The sequence below is a fragment of the Leptonychotes weddellii genome, chromosome X (genome assembly GCF_054177405.1).
Source record: "Leptonychotes weddellii isolate Sample4059 chromosome X, ASM5417740v2, whole genome shotgun sequence".
Lineage (NCBI taxonomy): Eukaryota > Metazoa > Chordata > Mammalia > Carnivora > Phocidae > Leptonychotes > Leptonychotes weddellii.
The window spans coordinates 44,241,547-44,256,947 of NC_138385.1; positions in this window are offsets into that span (position 1 = coordinate 44,241,547).

Consider the following 15,401-nt stretch of genomic DNA (forward strand, 5'->3'; position numbering starts at 1 on the left):
CGAGTGAGAGAGAAACAGCATGAGAGGGGAGAGGGTCAGAGGGAGAAGCAGGCTCCCCGCTGAGCCGGGAGCCCGATGTGGGACTCGATCCCAGGACCCTGGGATCATGACCTGAGCCGAAGGCAGACGCTTAACCATCTGAGCCACCCAGGCGCCCCTTGGTAGCCATTTATTGACAGAGCTAATTTCCCATCAAAGAACTTAGAATGTTCCATTTCAGATCTCATTTTAGAGAGAAAAAAAGGATAAATATTCTTATCACAATTGCCTTAACACCCAAATTTTGATAGTTGAAAATAATTACAAGCATTCTAGTCTCAAATTCATGTCTCAAAATTAGCCATGTATATACCATTACCTTAATTTTTTCCCTGAAATATCAGAAAAAACGGTACTCCAGAAGGAAAAATCACTTTATAACATTATTTTATAGATATGGGTAAATGAAATATAGTCACCATGAATAAAAAAATATATATATATCTTTTAGGGGCACGTGGGTGGCTCAATTGTTTAAGAGGCCAACTCCTGGTTTTGGCTTAGGTTATGATCTCAAGGTCATGGGATTAAGCCCAGTGTCAGGCTCCACACTCAATGCAGAGTCTGTTTGAAACTCTTTCATTCTCCCTCCCACTCTGCTTCTCCCCCACTTTCTCTCTCTCAAATAAAATCTTTAATAAAATCTTTTATTTTGAGCCATTTGATTACATAGCCTTTTTTTCCCCTCTCTCTGTGATTCCCCAAGTTGAACAGTATGGAAAGAAAAGCTCTGAGAAGTAGAGGTGTGTAATTTTACCTTTGTTTTTTATTACCAAGTACAATTCTTAAATATAAACTGATGAGGTATCATGTAAATAGTACTTTTTTTAAAAATTCAGTAAGATTTCCTGTTCTCAAAGCCAGCTACACGTCTTGTATCCTATATTGGGTCTCTAGGGAGCTCCAGTTTAAAATCAGAGTGCACTCATAGAAATGAAACACATTAAGCTTTCATCCTTCAAGACTGAAAGTTGAAAACTTTATTAAACATATTCTTTTAGATGACTTTAAGCAATCCCAAGACAGGACAGGAAAGTGTTGATGAAGAATTTGTAATAGTTTCAGAATAGTAAATACTTCTAAAAAGGTCCTAGGAAACCAGGAGCAGGTATGAAGGGATTGTGCACATGGGCTGGAAAGCAGCACCCAGGTGAAGGGGAAGAGTTGTATATAACAAAGTATGAAGGTTAGTAAGATCAACTTGGTTTCCTTTTACAATTTTACCTGACATTTATCCTTGGTTTTTCTTCAAATATTAATTTGTTGTTCTGTCATTCAAAGTTAGAACAAAATTAAGGGAAAATACAATTTTTAAAGAAAAAATATTTTTAATTAAAGACATTTTTGTGTGACTTAAGCAGGCCTTATTTACTCATTTTAAAATAGTCGTCAGAGATCCTATGGCAAACTTTAAGGGAAACTAAAAAAAAAAACACACTCAAACTCTAGACAGTTTTCTTCTTGCAGATTAGAAAAAAAATGCCACTATAACTAGGAAACTTAATGTACTTTGTGCTTATCATTTTATGAATTTATTGGGGAAAAAACATATCTAGTTCCTTTTGCAATTTTCTGTAACAGAGAATCTAGAGAAGCTTTCATCAAGGAACCATCAATTCTATTTTCTGTTTGTATCTGGTCGCTGAACCAAAGTTAGTACAACCTTTCCAACACTGTCCTGGTTAAAAAAATTATTATTGCTTCCTCTTCAACAAGTAATACTTACAGTTATTACACAAAAATATATCTTAAATTTCTAAAGAGCAATTCAGTCAACTCTTCTTTAGGAAACAATAATTGTGTTGTCTTTTTAACCAACACTTTCTAAATAGGGCAGTGATTATTTCCAAATTTAATGACCAGTGCTTTTTAAGATTAATTTGTATACCCTCTCAAATCTCATGCTCTGCTAATCTCATGCCCACGATCTATGTATATTTTATATGTGATAATTTTCTTTTATATTGTGTTATTCTTTTAGCTTTTCACATTTTTTTATAGATTCAATTCCTTACTTAAGGCCAGAACACTTACACTAGACAGGGCTGTGATTAGTGCCCTAATTTTCTGTGTTTCTCAGAATGACCTTCCCAGGCCTAAGGATCAGTGGCAGTGTTAGGCAGATAGTTAGTCAGCTATTTAGAAAGGTTTTCAAAGTAAAAAAAAAATATTCAAAGTAATGGGGTTGAAATAATTTTGTACAGATTAATATTGGGATCACTCTTACATGTCAGAATGTCAGAGCCCAGATGTGATCTCTGCCCCAAAATGCTACAACACACTCATATAAACATGTCTGCTTTACATTAAAATTATTTTAAATGACTATCCTCTAATAAATTTTAATCCTCTTAGGAATTAATGTCTTTATCTTTGTATTTTCTTCAGTTCCTAGAATAATACCTTACACACTAGTTAGTTTGATGCTTACAGAATGAAATAATGAATAACCTGTAAGTCACACTGTTAGTATAGTATCTGAAATTAGTATTTTATAAAAATTAGCCTGGTGATGGGTATTAAAGAGGGCACGTACTGCATGGAGCACTGGGTGTTATACACAAACAATGAATCGTGGAGCACTACATCAAAAACTTATGATGTAATGTATGGTGATTAACATAACATAATAAAAAATAAATACAAAAGCTATTAATATAAAAGTTTAATGATTCAAAACATTTAATCATTAAGTGATGACATGCTAATTATAGAAAAGTAAATACATATAAAGAAAGGTATAAAAGTGACCTAAAGATAGCTGTTAAAATTCTAGTGCTGTATTTTCTACTTTCTCTTCTTTACTATATATTATATATTTATAGTTTCACATAATTGAGATTATATTGTATATATAATTGTATTGAATTATTTGTATTATGACATGAACATTTTATTGTATTAAGATACCTTCGGGGCACCTGGGTGGCTCAGTTGTTAAGCGCCTGGCTTTGGCTCAGGCCACGATCCCAGGGTCCTGGGATCGAGCCCCACATCAAGCTCTCTGCTCAGCTGGAAGCCTGCTTCTCTCTCTCCCACTCCCCCTGCTTGTGTTCCTTCTCTTGCTTTGTCTTTCTCTGTCAAATAAATAAATAAAATCTTAAAAAAAGATACCTTCATATACATGTGTTCTTAACTGAATGATATTCCATTTTATAAATTATTATAATTTATTTATGTTTCTCTATTAATGAAAACTTATTTTGCTCCCAGTGTTCTGCCATTAGAAATAATTTCATTGTAAATATCTTTGCCTACATTTTTTAGATATTTTTTAAATATATATTCCTGGAAATGGGGTCATGCTATCAAATAGTATGAACACTTGTAAGGCACTTGGCACATAGTACCAATTTATTTCCAAAATGTTTGTAAAATTTATAATTTATAATTCTACTAGTAGTTCATTATGGTATTTTCTCCCAAAATCTATATTAGTTTAGAAAAAAAAGTTACATGAAAATATGGCATGTTATATGGAAAACAAAAAAGTAAAATGACAGATAAAAATCCAAATACAATTAATTCTTGAACAACATGGGTTTGAATTGCATGGGTCCACTTATACATGGATTATTTTTGATACAGTACAGTATCATAATTGTATTTTCTCTTCTTTGTATTTTTCCTTATATTTTTATATTATACTTTCTTTTCTGTAGCTTAGTTTATTGTTAGAATACAGTGTATGATACATATACAAAATATGTGTTAATTGACTGCTTATACTATCAGTAAGGTTTCAGTCAACAGTAGTCTACCAGTTTTGGGGAAGTCAAAAGTTGTACATGGATTTTTGGCTGTACAGGGGGTCAGTACCCCTAACCCTGGTGTTGTTAAAGGGTCAACTGTTTATCAATAACATAAAATATAAATGGATTAAATAATCCAATCCAAAGGCAGAGATAGTCAAACTGGAAAAAAATAATCAAATTGTGATGTCTAGAGAATACATAAAGATACAAATAGAGGGGTACCTGGGTGGCTCAGTTGGTTAAGTGTCTGCCTTTGGCTCAGGTCATAATCCCAGAGTCCTGGGATCAAGTCGTGCATTGGGCTCCCTGCTCAGTGGGGAGTCTGTTTATCCCTCTGCCTCTCACCTCATTCGTGCTCTCTCTCTCTCAAATAAATAAATAAAATTAAAAAAATATATAGGTAGATTCAAAATAAAGGATGGAAATATGTATCATACAAACAGCTATCACAAGAAAGTTAGAATGTGTATATAAAAATCAGATACAATAGACTAAAAGCAAAAAAAAAACACAAAAAAAACAGGGGCACTTGGGTGGCTCAGTCATTAAGCATCTGCCTTCGGCTCAGGTCATGATCCCAGGGTCTTGGGATCGAGCCCCACATCGGGGTCCCTGCTCAGCGGGAAGCCTGCTACTCCCTCTCCCACTCCCACTGCTTGTGTTCCCACTCTTGCTATCTCTCTCTCTCTGTCAAATAAATAAATAAAATCTTAAAAAAAAATAAAGTTACTGTAAAAAAGGGGGACACTTCATAATGATTAAAAGGTCAATCCATTATGAAGCCATAACGACTATAAACATATATGCACTTAACAACAGAGCACCAAAATACATAAAGCAAAAACAGACATGAAGAGGAAAATAAACAATTTAACAATAAAAGTTAAAGATTTCAGTAACTCATTATCAATGATGTATAGAGCTACTGGGGAGACTATCAACAAGATGTAGAAGACCTGATCAACAATATAAACTAATTAGACCTAACATACACCTATGGAACACTATACCCCTCCAAAACAGAGTGCAGTTTATCCTTGAACAACATGAGTTTGAACTGCTTGGGTCCACTTATCTGCAGATTTTTTTCAGTAAATATAATGGAAAAATTTTTGGAGATTTGTGACAATTTAAATAACTTGAAGATGAATCATGTAGCCTAGAAATATTAAAAAAATAAGAAAATGTTAGGTATGACATGAATTTATAAAATATACATAGATACTAGCTAGTCTATTTTATCATCTGTTGTGAAATATACACAAATCTGTAATAAAAAGTTAAAATTTGTCAAAACTTATGCACACAAACACAGACCATTCTTGGAGCCATTTGTAGTTGAGACAAATGTAAAAATGCAGTATTAAATCATAACTGCATAAAATTAACTTAGTACATACTGTACTACTATAATAATTTCATAACCACCTCCTGTGGATACTGCAGTGAGCTCAATATTGTGCACCTGCTTAAAACACTGTGTGAGATAATCATTTCTGCCTGAGCAGTTTGTATCTCTAGTAAATTGCATATCACAGTAAAAAGTGATCTCATTTAGTTCTTTTGTATTTTTTTATCATGTTTAGTGCAATACTGCAAACCTTGAATAACACTATGGACCTCATACAAACTGCCACTAGTGATGCTGCAATTGCTCCCAAGAAGCAAAGAAAAGTCATGACATTAGAAGAAAAAGTTGAATTACTTGATATGTACTGTAGATTGAGGTCTGAAGCTGCAGTTGCTTGTCATTTAAAGGCAGATGAAGCCAGTATAAAGATTATTGTGAAAAAAGAAAAGGAAACTCATGAAGCCATTGCTGACACTATGCCAGCAGGTGCAAAAACCTTGCACTTTTTGCAAAATACATTTTTATCTTGTAGTAAAAATGCAGCTTTTATGTGGGTGCAGGATTGTTATTAAAATGGCATACTTATAGACAATAATATAATTTGAGAAAAAATCGAAGCCATTATATGACAGCTTAAAGCAAAAGGAAAGTAAAGGATCTAAAGCTGAAGAATTTAATGCCAGCAAAGGATGGTTTGATAATTTTAGAAGGAGATTTGACTTAAAAAATGTCAAGATAACAAAAAAAGCATCTTCTGGCTTCTGCAAACCAGGAAGTAGCATATGAGTTCCCAAATACCAGTAAGAAAATCACTGAAGAGAAAGTATATTTGCCTCAACAGGTTTTTAATGCAGACAAACATACCCTATTCTGGAAAAAAAAAAATGCCATGAAGGACATTTACCATTAAAGTAGAGAAGCAAGCACCAGGATTTAAGGCATGAAGAGATAGGCTAACTCTACTGTTTTATGCAAATACAGTTGGTTTCATAATTAGGACTGCCCTTAAATATAAATCTGCTAAACTCTGAGCCTTGAAAGGAAAAGATAAACACCTGTTGCCAGTCTTTTGGTTGTACAACAGCAAGTCCTGGACAATGAGAATTCTTTTTCTGAATTGGTTCCATTGATGCTTTGTCCCTGAACTTGGGAAACACCTTGCCAATAAGGGACAGCCTTTTAAAGTTCTTTTGATATTGGACAATGCCTTTAGCCAACCAGAACCCCAAGAATTCAATAGTGAAATCATCAAAGTGGTTTACTTGCCCCTAAATACTACATATCTAATTCCACCTCTAGATCAGGTGGTCATAAGAACCTTTAAGTCTCATTACACATGGCCCTCTATGGAAAAGATTGGCAGTGCTATAGAAGACAATCCCAATAAGTAAAACATCAATGAAAGTCTGGAAAGATCACAACATTGAAGATGCCATCGTTGTTATAGAAAACTCCATGAATGCTATCAACTTGAAAACAATAAATTCCTGTTGGAGAAAACTGTGTCCAGATATTTGCATGACTTCACAGGATTTAAAACAGAGCTAATTAAAGAAATCATGAAAGAGATTGTAGATATGGCCAAAAAAAAAAAAAAAAGGTGGGGAGGGTGAAGGGTTTAAAGATATGGATATTGGAGAAATTCATGAGCTAATAGACACCACACAAGAGGAATTACTGAGAATGACTTGATGGAGATGAGTGACTGCTTCTGAACCAGTGCCAGATGACGAGGAAAAAAAGGTAGAAGTGGTGCCAGAAAACAAATTGAAATTAGACAATCTGGCAGAACGGTTCTGATTATTCAATACTGGTTTCTTTTACAACATGGACCCTCTATAATATGGACACTGAAACTATAAGGAAAATAGTGAATTTGGTACCATATAGAAGCATTTTTGAGAAATGAAAAAGCAAAACAGACAGAAATTACAATGCATTTCTGTAAAGTTACACTGAATATGCCTGCCTCTCTGGCTCCCTTTCCACCTCCATCTGTTTTGCCTCTGCCATCCCTGAGACATCAAGACCAACATTTTCTCTTCCTCCTCCTCTTAAGCCTACTTAAAGTGAAGACAAAAGTAATGCAAAATGGTGCAGCCACTCTGGAAAACAGTACGGAGTTTTCTCAAAAAGTTAAAAATAGAACTACCCTATGATCCAGGAATTGCACTACTAGGTATTTACCCAAAGAATACAAAAATAGTAATTCAAAGGATGAATATTTTTATGATGATCCACTTCCACTTAATGCATAGTAAATAATCATCACACCATACAGTTAATAAATGTATTTGTTGTGTATGTGTGTCTTCATGTGAAAAATCTAATAACTGTATTACAAGAACTGTATGAGACATTTTTCTGTCATCATCATCATCATCATCATCATCACCTAAGTGTTCTTTGTGCAGAACATCATGTGCAAGATTTATAGAAGTGGATATCCTATCCTTACATAGGATAAGGTAAATAATATTTAATATGAAATTAATAATGTGTTAGTTTCTTTACTTTTTTATACCTTTGCTTTCAAAGAGTTACATTACCATACAATCTCTCTCTCTCTCTCTCTCCTCTCTCTCTCTTTCTCCCTCTGTCTCATAATTGGAGAAAAGGCATATCAGCCTATTATCACAGGTAACTTTTTTTAATGTAACAATGTTTTTAATACTTTATTATGAATATAACTATAATACTGTATGTCATAAAAATTGTATAACCATTCATTAGTGTATAGGCTAGGCTACCATGAAGTAATTGTATTGATCACACTAAGTTACCATAAAGCCATCATATTGTTGCTTCCTCATTATCAATGCATGAGTCACCATATCTGTGAATAAATAAAAACTTATTTCTCACATTTAAAAAAAATTAATTTCTAGTGTTAGTAATACATATCATATATACAGCATTTTGTATTATATAAGGCAATATTGATGTAGGTACTGACAATCCTGTAAACAGATGATGTAAATTTAGTATTGATAAATACAGTACAATACTATGTCTTTTCTTATGATTTTAATAACATTTTTTCTAGCTTATGTTATTGTAAGAGTACAGTATATAATACATACACAAAACAGGGAGCCTGCTTCTCCCTCTCCTTCTGCTCCCCTGCTCCTGCACACATGTGCGCTCTCTCTCTCTCAAATAAATAAAATCTTAAAAAAAAACTTTACAAAAAAATTAAAAAATAAATAAAAGTAGCCTGGGTTTCTCCATGAAAATCTCCTCAGAAATAGAACCATCATTTGAAGACATTAAGTCTGTGTCCTCCTCAGGAGAACCCTCAGGAACAGAGTCATCCAGTAAAGGAATTGAAGAAGTAGTTAAAGTTATTTCTCTTTCAGATGGTATTTCTGTATAACCATCAAGCCTGCGGTCTAAGATTTTATTGGTCCTGGGCAAAATAAAATGTAATGCAGCATTAAATTCAGTTAGTTTGGATATATATATACACACACCCCTTAGAGGGACTAACAAAATAAAGACTATTTCCCTATAAAAACACATTAAAACAAAATTTTTCTATAAATTCAAGGATCCAGGTTAAGAATGCTGCTACACTAGATAACTGCAAAAAGAATGTATGATAAATTTCTTCTAATTCCTATTAAACCCTACCCCAAAAAGAACAAAAGGAGTCTTTGGATTATCTTAATTTGTAAATATTTTTAAAAATATTTTATTTATTTATTTGAGAGAGTGAGAAAGAGAGGGCATGAGTGGGGGGGAGGGACAGAGAGAGAGGGAGAAGCAGACTCCCCACTGAGCAGAGAGCCCAATGTGGGGCTTGATCCCAGGATCCCGGGATCATGACCTGAGCCAAAGGCAGTCACTTAACCAAGTGAGCCACCCAGGTGCCCCTGTAAATAATTTCTTAAGCCCAAACATGCAGAACTAGGTTGGCATGTGACTTCCCCTTCAACCAGCATGTTTTTGGTAATTGTAATTTTATCAATGGTACTCAATAACAATCTAGAATTTTAGGAGCAGATACTATGAAAAGAAAAAAAATAACAAGACAACATATCAAATATTTTTGAGATATAACTCATATGCCATACCATTCACCCATTTAAAGTTTACAACTCATTGTTTTTAGCATATTCTTACATATGTGCAACTATCACCACAGTTGACTTTAAAACATTTTCATCAAGGGGCGCCTGGGTGGCGCAGTTGTTAAGCATCTGCCTTTGGCTCAGGTCATGATCCCAGGGTCCTGGGATCAAGCCCCGCATTGGGCTCCCTGCTTGGCGGGAAGCCTGCTTCTCCCTCTCCCACTCCCCCTGCTTGTGTTCCCTCTCTCGCTGTCTCTCTCTCTGTCAAAAAATAAATAAAATCTTTAAAAAAATTAAAAAAAAATTTTCCATCAAAATAAAAAGAAACCCCTATACATTTTAGCTATCACCCTCTACTCCTCATCCCTCCCTGACCCCTAAGCAATCATAAACTTTCTGTCTCTACAGATTTTCCTATTCTGGACTTCCATAAAAATGGAATCACATAATATGTGGTCTTGTGTGACTGACTCCTCTCACTTAGCATAATGCTTTCAAGGTTCAGCCATGTTGAAGCATGTGTCAGTACTACATTGCTTTTTAAGGCCAAATAATACTTCATTATATACATATGCCACATTCTGTTTATTCATTTCTCACTTGATAGACAGTTGGGCTGTTTCTACCTTTTGGCTATAATGAATAGTACTGCTGGAAAAATTCACATACAAATTTTTGTGTGGACATATGTTTTAATTTATTTTGGGTATATACCTAGAAGGGGAATTGCTGGGTCATATAGTAACTCTATGCTTAATCATTTGAGGAACTGCCAGACTTTTCCAAGATGTCTATAGTCCCACTAGCAGTGTGCAAGGGTTCTACTTTCTCCACATTCCTGTCAATATTTATTATCATATAACTTTTTGATTCTAGCCATTCTAGTAAGTAAAAAGTGGAAACTCATTGTGGCTTTGATTTGCATTTCCCTGATAACTAATGATTTTGAGAATCTTTTTGTGTACTTATTGACAATTTTGTATATCTTCTTTGGAGAAATGTCTATTCATATCCTTTCCTCATTTTTAAATTGTGTTGTCCTTTCTATTAATGAGTTGTGTTATTTATATATTTTAAATACAAATCCCTTATCAGATATGTGATTTGCAAATATTTTATGCCATTGTGTGGTTTGTCTTTTCACTTTCTTGATGGTGTACTTTGAAACACAAAAGGTTTTAATTTTGGTAAAGTCCAATAGATCTAGTTTTGTTGTTGTTGTTGTTCATGCTTTTGGTGTCATAGTTAAGAATACTTTGTTTGCCAAATCCAAGGTCATGAAAATATCTTTTTTCTAAGAATTTGATGGCTTTAGCTTTTACACTTAAGTCTTGATCGGTTTTGAACTAGTTTTTATGTAGAGTGAGGTAGGGGAACAATTTTATTGTTTTCAATGTGGCTATTATTGCCCCAGAACCATTTGGTTAAAAGACTATTCTTTCTCTAGTGAATGGTCTTGGCATCATTTTGGAAGATCAGTTGACCAATGGCATATGGGTTTACTTCTGGACTCTTGGTTTTATTCCATTGATCTAAATGTCTGTCCTTGTGTCAGCATCACATTGTCATGATTATAGTTGCTTTGTAGTCAGTTTTGAAATCAAGAAGTGTAAATCCTACTTTATTCTTCTTTGTCAGGATTGTTTTGGCTATTTTTAGTCCATTGGAATTCCATATAAATTTTAGAATTAGCTTGTTAATTTCTATGAAGAAGTCAGCTGGGGTTCTGATAGTGATTGGGTTGAATCTGCACATTAATTTGGGGAGTATTGCCATTTCAGCAATATGAACTGTTTCAATCCATGAGCATGGAATATTATTCTATTGATTTAGATCTTTAATTTCTTTCAACATTCTTTGCATTTTCCAGACTATAAATTTCACATTCTTTCATTAAATGTATTCCTAATTATTTCATTTTGATGCTATTTTAAGTGGAATTGTTTTATTAATTTTATTTCTAGATTGTTAATTGCAAATATATATATTTACAACTGATTTGGTATATTGACCTTAAATGCTGCAATTTGCTGAACTTATTTGCTAGTTCTATTAGATTTTTAGTGTATTCTTAAGTATATTCTATATACAAGATTGTGTCATTTGCAAATATAGTTTTACTTCTTTATTTCCAATATTGATGTAGTTTTCTCCTTGCCTAATTACCCTAACTAAAAACTCAAAAACAACATTGAAAGAAGTGGCAAGAGTAGAAATTCTTTTTTTGTTCTTGATGATAAAGGGAATGCATTCAATCTATCATAGTATAGTGTTACCTGTGGGTTTTTTTTGTAGGTGCTCTTTATGACAATGAAGAAAATTCTTTTTTTATTTTATTATTATTTTTTTTTACCATGAAAGGGCACTGGGATTTGTCAAGTGCTTTTTCTTCTGTATTTATTGAGATGAGCATGTGACTTTTGTTGTTTTATTCTCTTGATATGATATATTGCCTTAATTGATTTTCAGATGTTAAACCGAACTCACAATCCTGGCATAAATTTCATGTGGTAATGGTGCATAATTCTTTTTATGTATTTTTGGATTTTGTTTGCTAGTATTTTGTTTGCTAGAGGACTTTTGTGTCCATATCTATAAAATATACTAGTCCTTAGGGTTTTTTGTTGTTGTTGTTGTTTGTTTGTTTTTCCCTTGTGATGTCTTTGTATGATTGGGACATCAGGGTAATGCTGTCTTCATAAAATGAGTTGGGAAGTTCCCTCCTTTTCTATATTTTGGAAGATTTCATGAAAAAATTATTATTAATTCTCTTTTAAATGTTTGGTAGAATTCAGCAATAAAGCCTTCTGGGACTGGACTTTTCTTGGTGGATAGTTTATTGATGACTAAATTCCTTCATTTTTTAAAGGTCTATTCATAATGTCTATATCTTCATGTTTCAGTTTTGGTAGTTTGTAGCTTTCTAAGAATTTGTCCTTTTAGCTAAGTTATCTAATTCATTGGTGTACAACTGTTCATATTTCTTTGTAATTTTTATAACTATAATTTCAATTCTGATGTCCTCTCTTTCTGATTCTAGTAATTTGTGTCTTCTCTTTTCTTTACTTGGTCAATCTAGTTAAAGGTTTGTCAATTTTGTTGCTCTTTTAAAAGAACTAACTTTTGGTTTCATTGATTCTACTGTTTTTCTAATCTCTGTATTATATGTCTCTAATCAAATCTTCATTATTTCCTTCCTTCTCCTAGCTTTTGATTTAGTTTGCTCTCTTTTTTTCCAGTGTTTTAAGATGGAAGGCTAGGTTGTTGATTTGAAATATTTTTTTTTCTTTCTTAGTATAAGAATTTAAAGCCATAAATTTCCCTCTAAACAATGCTTTAGCTGAATCCCATAAGTTTTGGTATGTTGTGTCTTCAGTTTTGTTCATCTAAAACTATTTTCTTGTTTCCCTTCTATTTTTTTTATTATTATTTATTATTTGACCCACTGGGTATTTAGAAATGTTTTGTTTTCTTTCCACATATATGTGAGATTCACAATTTTTCCCCACTATATTGATTTTTAATTCCATTCCATTATAGTGAGAGAAGACACTTTATGTTATTTCTATCCCTTTAAATTTATTGAGGTTTGATTTATGACATAGCATTTGATCTATCCTAGGGGATGTTCAGTTTGCATTTGAGAAGAATGTATACAGTTGACCCTTGAATAATACAAGAGTTAGAGGTGCCTACCACTGTGCAGTCAAAAATCCACATATTGGATTTGATTCCCCCAAAACTTAGCTACTTATAGCCTACTGTTGAATGGAAGCTTTACTAATAACAGAATAAAAAATATTTTGTGTATGTATTATATACTGTACTCTTACAATAACATAAGCTAGAAAAAATGTTATTAAAATCATAAGAAAAGACATAGTATTGTACTGTATTTATCAATACTAAATTTACATCATCTGTTTACAGGATTGTAAATGTGGGGCTCAATTCCAGGACCCTGGAATCGTGACCTGAGCTGAAGGCAGATGCTTAACAGACTGAGCCACTCAGGCACCCCAAAACCAGGCTACTTTTAGCTCTCTTATTCTACTATCCAGTTAGTTCCAGCTAGAATCATTACCTCTGTCTATATTCATAAGTCTAATATATTTCCAATTATTGACGTTAAAGATGTAATCCAGGCATAGTCCCTATAACTCTATTTAAAAGGGAGCATCACAGTGCTATCCTAAACATGTATAACTTAACATAATGTAAAGTGAACAGGACAATATACTTTTGTCAATTGCTATAAATTTGTTCTCAGAGCTTTCAAACCATTATTTATGTATGTATGTATGTATGTATGTATGTATGTATTTTAAGGATTATATTTATTTGACAGAGCACAAGCAGGTGGAATGGCAGGCAGAGGGAGAGGGAGAAGTGGGTCCCGGCTGAGCAAGGAGCCAGAAACGGGGCTGGATCACAGGACTCTTCCCCCCCATTCATGATCTGAGCTGAAGGCAGATGCTTAACTGACTGAGCCACTCAGGTGCCCCTCCAAACTGTTTTATATACATATAGTTTTCTCTGAGCTATTTTAGGGCTTAATTTGTGGTTTGTGTATATCACCTTCACAAAAATTCTCTATAAACTTATATAAAAAGGTTGTCACTTGAACATGGTTTAACATAATTCATATTTACTTCTTATATTCCTGAGGATTATTCCCTTAATGTGAAGTGTAACACTGCAGGACTAGGTAATTTAAATCTACTAAAAGCTTCACTCAAATACAATGGCTGAAAATTAATATAGTTGTTTACTTACATAAAAATTTTCCTCAATAGTTTCTATGTCCAAGCCAAAATATATCACAAGTATAATGATTGTGGTAGAAGTTATGGGAAGCAAAAAGAAAGGATTTGGACATATGAGTGAATTCCAAAATAAAAAGAGTAATAATATATTTGTGATCCTTACAAACATGGAGAGGATTTGTTTTGTTTGTTTTCTTCCGACTAACTTTTGGAGAAAAAAAAAATACTTTCCCATTTCTATCTCAATGTATTTACCCTCAATAATTCAACTGTTTAGATAAATTTTCTAAGAAGTTCTTCAAAATTTTGTTTTAACCCTATGGGAGAGGTTTCTTATAATCATCCAAAGCATCAAGATTTTCTGTAAAAGCCAAATGAGATATACTAACATCTAAAGATTATCTCTTGTTATTTCAAAGCTTTTCAAATCTTTGTTTTCAAAGTTATTTTTGCCTATAAAATAAAAGGTGAATTACCAGTAGAGAATGATTAATAATTTCTTATGGAAAGTATTATGGTCATTAAATCTTTAGGTCCATTCTTTGTGCTTCCTAGTTAGTGTAAATGAAGTCAATGTGCTACAATGCATAATATTCCTCTTTTTTCATTTACTCATTCTATAAGTACTTGAGTTCCTACTCTGTATCAAGCACCATTGTAAGCACTAGAGATAAAGTATTTAAAAATATAGTGATAGAGACAAACAATACTTAAGTAATGATACAAATTAAAGTTACAACTCATTTAAAGTTTAGAAAGTTTCAAAAAGCTCTGAGAGTAGTTAATGATGCATTTGGACAAAGCAGTAACAATGAAATGACATCTGAAGGATAGACAGGAGTCAGGTAAACAAGTGAGGGGAAAACATTCTGTGCAGAGGTCATGTATATTTCTCCAGAAGACAAAATAGATTAAAAAAAAAAAGATTATGAGAGTGTGAAACAGGGTGATTATGGTTTGAGGATGGTATAACATGAAGTTGGCCAGGCAGGTAGGAGCCAAACCATGTGGGGACTTCAGACATTATGGAGCAATTCTGTCTTGATCCTAAAAGCAAGGGGAAGCCAAAAATTATCCATAGTCCATTCTCCTGAGTTTCATGACTGAAATAATTTCACATCAAAATGGCAATGCTTTTTGAATCCTTGAAGAAAAACCTCTGGTAAATTGACTAAATTTATCACTTTGAAAAATGACAATGGCAAATGAGAATATGGCACTTGCTATTGAGGTACTCAAGTGTTTCACAGACATTAATTTATTTAATATTCACAATAAATTCCTGAAGTAGGTTCTATAATAATTACCAGTTTACAGATGAGGAAACAAAAGCGCAGAGACTTTCAGTAACTTGTCCAAGTTCAAATGGCTATTATATTGCAAAACTGAGATTTGAACCCAGGTTGTCTGTGTCCCA